General features: G+C 34.3%; 1 pseudogene; it reads right to left on the reverse strand.

The window, feature by feature from the left end:
- Positions 1-413: 413 nt before the first annotated feature.
- On the reverse strand, positions 414-7,262 carry LOC116875096 (annotated as a pseudogene).
- Between the last annotated feature and the right edge of the window lie 237 nt (positions 7,263-7,499).

Raw genomic sequence — 7,499 nt, forward strand, 5'->3', positions numbered from 1 at the left:
GCGTATGATTTCAAATTAGTGTTTTTGTTTTCTTTTGGTAAATATCCAGCAGTAGAATTGCTAGAGCATATGGTATTTCTATTTTTAAATTTTTGAGGACCTCTGTACTGTTTCCACAATGATTGAACCAATTTAAATTCCTATCAACAGTGCATGAAGATTCCTTTTTCTCTGCATCCTCATTAAGACTTGTTATTTCTTATCTTTTTGGTAATAGCCATTCTGACTGGTGTAAGTGGTATCTCATTGTGGTTTTGCTTTGCATTTCCCTGATACCTAGTGTGTCTGTTGGCGATCTATATGTCTTCTTTGGAAAAATATCTATTCCTGTCTTCTGTCCAATATTTAATCAGGTTGTTGTTGTTGTTGTTGTTGTTGTTGTTGTTGTTGTTGTTCTTCTTCTTCTTCTTCTTCTTCTTCTTCTTCTTCTTCTTCATCTTCTTCTTTTGGTGTTGAGTTGTATTAGTTCTTTAAATATTTTGGATTTAACCCTTTATTGGATATATCTTTTGCGAATAACTTCTCTCATTCACTAGTTTGCCTTTTTGTTTTGTTGATGGTTTCATTTCTTTGAAAAATTATTTATTTATTTATTTTTCCTTGTTTACATAGTTGACAGATGGAGAGAGTTGGGGAGAGAGAGTATGAACAGAGGGAGCGGCAGAGGGAGAGGGAGAAGCAGACTCCCCACTAAGCAGGGAGCATCATGCAGGTTTGATCCCAGGACCCTGGGGTCATGATCTGAGCCTCCCAGTAGTTTATTTTGGCGTCCATTTTCTTTCCATTATGAAGACACTTCCATAAATATCTTGCTGAGGTCTATGTACAAGAGATTACTACCTAAATTTTCTTTTAGGAATTTTATGATTTCGCATCTCACATTTAAGTCTTTCATCCATTTTGAACTTTTTTTGTGTATGGTGTAAGAAAGTGTTCCAGCTTTCATTCTTTTGTATATAGCTGTCCAGTTTTTCCAACATCATTTACTGAAAAGATTGTCTTTTCCCCCATTATATTTTTGCCTACTTTGTTGTAAGTTAATTGACCATATAGGTGTGCATTTATTTCTAGGCTGTTTATCCTTCCTATATGTTTATTTTTCTTCCAGTATCATACTGTTTTTGATTACTATACCAATCTTAAGAAAAAAAAGAACAAAGTTGAAGGTATCACAATCCCAGATATCAAAATACAACACAAAGCTACAGTAATGAAAACAGTATGAGACTGACACAAAAATAGATACGTAGATCAGTAGAACTTTTAGTTTTTCCTTCCATTGGAAATAGCAGTTAGGAAAATTCTCCTTACATGGAGCTAGGAATCTGAGGTTCTGATTTAACTCAGGATCCAGCTTCAGAGAAGAGGATGTTGCACTTTACACAGATTATTGTGAAAGAAAAAAAAATGTATTTAATCAATTAAAGTTTTGTTTTAATTAATTAATTTAATCTAACTAATTTCACTTAGTTGATATAATTAATATTTAACCCAATTAATATCTTATCTAATTAGAATTTAATGATTTAAAATATGTGACTTATTTTTATATCACTAGTCTTTTAGAGACATATTGTGGAAAATAAATTCAGTATTGTTCTCTGTATCATTTATACAATTTTTTGTTGTTGTTAAGATGAGGTATTGGTATTGACGTTATCCATTTGGTGATCACTTAACTTTTGTTATTTAATTTTATTTACACGCAAAACATTGAATCATCCTTAGATTTCTAAAATAAACTCTATCTAGTGCCAAACTCTATCTTAAATGAAAATAAAACTTACTGAGCCTTAACTCTGTGAGAGTATAACTCTACTATTATTGCTCTAATTATATTGATTATTTCAATGATCCTGACAAGATATTTTAAGGCAGGCATTCTTTCCTAAGGATTTTTAAAATGTGGGACTTAGAGAAGTTAAATTACATAAGACTCAGCAACAAGTAAGTGAAAAAAACTGAACTTTGACAATAAATCCATGTTACTTCATTGGACTAAATTGTTTTTCCTATGACAGATTATGCTTTCATCAACTCTTGAAATGCACTTGCTTATAATGTCCTTAATATCTCTTCCCTTAAATGAATAAGTAATATTATTCAAGCTTTCTTTATTGTGATTTTTACCAAATTCAAAAATGAAAAACATAGAAGATATTTTTAAATGAGAATATTTATTCAATTCTATAGAAGTGAACATGACAACCTAAATGAAATATGTAATTTTCTAGCAAAAAATTGATTGTCAAAAAGTAAGAAACTATCAAAACCTAAAGAAACAAATATCACTGTAGAATAAATTGGAAAAGTGGACAAAGGAAATGTCCCCAAAGTGAAGGTAAAGAAGGTAAAGATTTAAGTCCAAATTATTATTATTATTATTATTTCTATTTATGAATGCAAAGCAGATGCCAATTTATAGAACATAACCAATAACACTATAAATAAACCAAATGGCAACTTAACTATATTCTTACAAAACAGTAATTTGTGAAATTTCTTCAAAACCCAACATCGTTCCATGTTCAACATTAAACAAGAAAAAAAAGGCAACAGCAGTTGCTACTTTAGAGCTCAAGACATTTTTTTCCTACAGAATTTCATGTTATGTTCTCTATTTCAGAGCATGAATTACTTTTCAGATGAAAAACTTGGGATGGCAGAAGTTTATTTGTGTGTATTGAGGGAGAACCCAGGGTGGAAAATAGTGTTCATTCCTCCCAAGTGAGGAGGTAGTTATTCAGGGAACTTCTCAAATAGAGAATATTGTACTGATATACCAAAAGTTGGAGAAGTAGCAGGAGCTTCTTTGTGAGACTGAAGATTTCAACAGGAATGCTTCTCCTCCAGGGAATTCAAGACCAGGGTCTTGGTGCCGCTAGACAGTGGCTCTTTTTTGCAGCCATAACTTTAAAAGCATTTGTTGTATCACCATGTATGGTAACCCCTTACAACCTTGAGTCCCATCATTATTTCTATTGAGTTTCTTCATTTGATACTTATATATTTCTCTCACCAGTGTATAAAAGGCATCTTCCACAACCTTCTGGTCTTGGCTGAGTTTTCAGTGAGTGGAATCCCACAACTCTTGGCCAGTTCATGAGCTTGTTTTGTGTCAACTATCCTTGTTGACACAAACACAAACACTTGTTTCCTCCTAGCACCATAGGTACATCCTCTGAGTCTTTTACTTGCTTAATCTGTTCCCTGTAGAGATTAATTACTGCAAATGATTTGTTATTATTGATGGCAAATACACAGAGGAAGTCTTTACCTGTCCTCTTGTATTTGTCTCTCATGGCACTGTACTCTTCTTGACCAGTTGTATATAGTATATCCAACAGACAGGTTTCACCATCTATAACCACCTATGTTCTCTAAAAATCCTCCCTGATGGGATCATATTCATCTGCAAAGTGGTTCGGGATGAGCTGGATTGTCAGTGCAGCTTCTCCAACATCATCTGCTCCAACCACCACCAGTTTCTATTCACACCAGCAAGAACTTTGAGATTTGCTGCCTCCACTTCAGATGGATTTGGGACCACAACTGAGAAAAATGCTGAGACCCCAGAACTGCCGTGAACAGCCTTCACTAGGAATTAAGTCCAAATTATTTTAACACTTAAACCAACCAGTATTGCTAATCCTATTTAAGTTTTTTTTTAATCTAAACTCTATTTAAGTTATTGCAAAGAAACTAGACTATAATGCTTGCAATATCTTTTTGAAATCAGCAGAATATTGCTATCAACATCTGTCAAAGTTAGATAATATTTATAAAAGCAATACCAAAAGCCCTCAAGGTCATTTTTTGAATATTAGTGAATAATCCAAAATGAAATTAGATTCTAATTACAAATTAGAATCTACCAGTATTTTAAAAATAAGCATAGCCCATACAAGGCTTATAACTGGAATGCAAAGATGGCTTGATATTAGGAGCCCAATATCATTCATCATGTCAGCAAGTTAAAGCAGAATTTCATTTTCATAATAAATATTATTAGTCAAGATATAGCTTAATCTATAAGATCTCAAAATGACACCAGACTGATGCAAGGTAGATTTATTAGTTAAAACAGCATGTACTGGGAAAAATATCCTAGATAGGTCACTGATTTTGAAAAATTTCAAAGTCCTGGGAAACAGGAATAAAAAGTAAATCCTAAAAACTATGACCTTTACCCTGGAACAGATTAATAATCCCAAGATATTTTTTTTTTAATTACAGATAATTTGTTAAAATGTCTTGAGACATTACCTGGGAAAGCTCAGAAGGAGGGTGAGTATAAAAGGGCTTAAGCCCTCAAATTAAAAACAAAACAAAAAAAAAGTTTTACTCAGATAATAATTCACCATGTATACTTTAGAGTTGAACAAGAAAGTGTCATGCTTATTTCATAAGTAAATATAAATAATAAATCAATAGGAATACTAGGAAGAATATCTCTATCTCTATCTATCGATCTATCTATATATAGGCATAGAAAAGAAATCTCACTCCCATGATGCATATGAAGAATGATTCTATTCTATACCATTTTGTTCCCTTGACCAAAAGATAAGTGAAAGATAGGGTGATGATCCAAATTAGAGAAATTAAAGTTTTCTGGTTAGTGAATTGGAAAGAGAAATAGGCAATGGTGTTCCAAAACCCGTTAAAACTGGATTCTTGAAAAAGAAATATAAAAACTGGAAAGCTTGATAGTGTTTTCCATTTTTTAGACAAGGATATAGAGAAAGCTGGTCCAGAAAATTAAAAAACAGGTAAAACAGATGAAAATATTAAAGCCATAAAAAGACATGGAGGGTAAGGTAGAAAATATAGATGAGGTTTCTCACGGTTTTTTGGACCCCAGCACCATGCAATTCTAGGCTAAGATGAAGGTTCTCCTTTGGTTTGTGAAATATGCCAGAATCTTTATATTTCATTTTACATTATTTTTGAGCTAGAAAATGAGTGTAATATTTTTAAAAGATAAGATTATGTATTTTGTATTTCTTTTAAATTATAGCTTACTTAACTACCCAGGCATTAAAGCATTTCCATGATCCAGGGGAGAGTCATGAAACCTGGAACAAAGATGTCAAGTGTATGGTGAATGGGAGATTTGGTGTCCCAATAAAACAGTAGTTTTGCAATCTAGGCTTAGAAGAAAGACAAAAGAATTTATAAATTCCAATATTTCTTACATTAAAAAAAATTAGAGACCTGGATTTTTATTTTACTATATAGAAAGAATCTTGGGATATTATAGAGAGAACACATCTGAGTCTCTAGAGTGGATAGGATGAGAAAGAAGGAGAAAAGAGCAAAAGATCAGATGCTGTGTCTCTAGTTTTCAGTTCCACCCCCAATCTAGTTCACCTGAAGATAAACCTCAAGATGAAGATTGGGTAGTGATAGAAGAACTCCAGAGGATGGATATATATATATATATATATATATATATATACACAATGCTGAAAATAAAGGAGCCCCACAATTTTTTGGAGCTAAGGAGGAGGCCATTTTGCTGAATATCTCATACCAAGAGGTACACACAGAGCTGAGTGGTGATGGCCAAATGGCCACAGACTACACCCTACCATATTCTCACCCTTACCTGTATGCATTTTGGGCATAAAGAGTGAAATGTATCAGAGCCACTGTGTCCTTACTTGAGAACAGGAAATCACTGATTAATTAGGGAGAGTATTTCTTAAGGAAGGGCTCAAAGGAACATATAGCCAAGATTCAGCAGAGCAGCAGTGGTAGAAAAGTCTGGGGTATGGCCACATCAGAGTAGTGGAACCTGTTTGTAGAAGCAAAGGGACCTCTAGGCACTGACTGTGCAGAGGAAAAAAATGAGATGTAAGCATGACTTTCATCACCACATTATCCATTTCAAGAATGGATAACAGCAAGATGAACAGCAGCCAAGTGGGACAAGAGACATCCTAGAGAAGGTTGCTCCCCAATTTGGGGGTTTTTTCTTTTTCTTTTCTTTTTTTTTTTTTTTTTTTTTGATGCCCCATGATCTGTCCAGATACCATCTTGGTAGAGATAACACCAGAAAGACAATTTTAAAATAGAAAAGATAAGTAATCATTAAATGACATATTTAAAGCCCATCCAGGAGCAGTTGGGTGACTCAGTCAACTGAACATCTGACTCTTGATTTCTAGCTCAGGTCATGATCTCAGGGTCCTGGGATCAAGCCCCAAGTTGGGCTCCATGCTCAGCAGGAAGTCTGCTTGAGATTCTCTCTCCCTCTTTCTCTCAAGCAGACTTCCTGCAGAGCATGGAGCCCAACTTGGGGCTTGATCCCAGGACCCTGGGATTTGCTCCTGACCATTTGCTCCCTGCCCATTTGCTCTCTCTTTCTCTCTCTAAAAGAGACAAATAAAATCTTTAAAAAAATAGAATAAAATATCAAATCACATCCCATCCATCTTAGCTCCTCCTGCCACCATTAAAAAGAATCTAAGCTTGAGAAAAACATACAAATAGTTGTAGGTAAAAAAACAATGGTACTTTTTTTGCATATATAAGTTAGCCTGAATGATTTTAATCACCCGGTGTACACTAGTAATTCCTAGTTTCTCTTACCTAAAACTAATATCAGCACTGAGCAGATAAATGAGGGCCTCATTCATGACTGCTGACTCTATCCCTACGCCAGAAGGAATAATATCACAACTGTGATAACTACTAGAAAGAGTGACCACACCTACACTTACCTTATGTGGCAGCACTGGTCATCATTAGATAATTAAATTGTTGATATTGTCAACATTTGTTTTGTTCTGTAGGAGATTATCACAGATATCCTTTGGTTACCACTGGCTAAAGACCATTATTAATCAATCAAATCAATTCTTACCTTTGAACAATTTATTGAATTAAATGCTTTTTGAGATCAAAATTCCAATATCTCCATATTGGAGATTCCTTTCCTTTCCTTCATTTCCTTTATTCAGTTATGGTTTTATACTACTAAATTGGGGTATTCCATAAAGGGAAAGAAATAGTGTAAATGGAGCATACTTATGTCAATAGTTTATATGGAACTCAACTGGTAATAATAATAATAATAATAATAATAATAAAAATCTTCAGGGCCTTTCCACAAGCACATATGAAATAAGTTGCTCCTCAGGTGAAAATCCTGAGGTGACTGAAGACACACATACCACAAAATGCTGCAGTGTGCATGTGTTGGCAGTCTTGGGGAAGAAACAAGTTATCTCATCCTTCTTAAGTACTTCCTCCATCCTTCAAGAAAAATCAAAGGTAGAGTTGGGCGGTGATAATCATGGGTCAGTATCTATGGAAAGGGAAGAAAGTAAGGGCATGAAATTTGTATTCTGCTTGTCATGTTGGTGTTGCAGAGTCAGTTAGGACCCTGCCTCTCTTTTCCACTGGAGAGTGAGATTTGCTCATCAGGACTTTGCAGACTCTGCAGGTCCTTACCAAATAGGTTGGTTGTGCAATGTCCAATAATAGCCACT

This window comes from Lontra canadensis, unplaced genomic scaffold (genome assembly GCF_010015895.1).
Source record: "Lontra canadensis isolate GAN:19392208 unplaced genomic scaffold, GSC_riverotter_1.0 scaffold40, whole genome shotgun sequence".
In the NCBI taxonomy this organism is placed as follows: Eukaryota; Metazoa; Chordata; class Mammalia; order Carnivora; family Mustelidae; genus Lontra; species Lontra canadensis.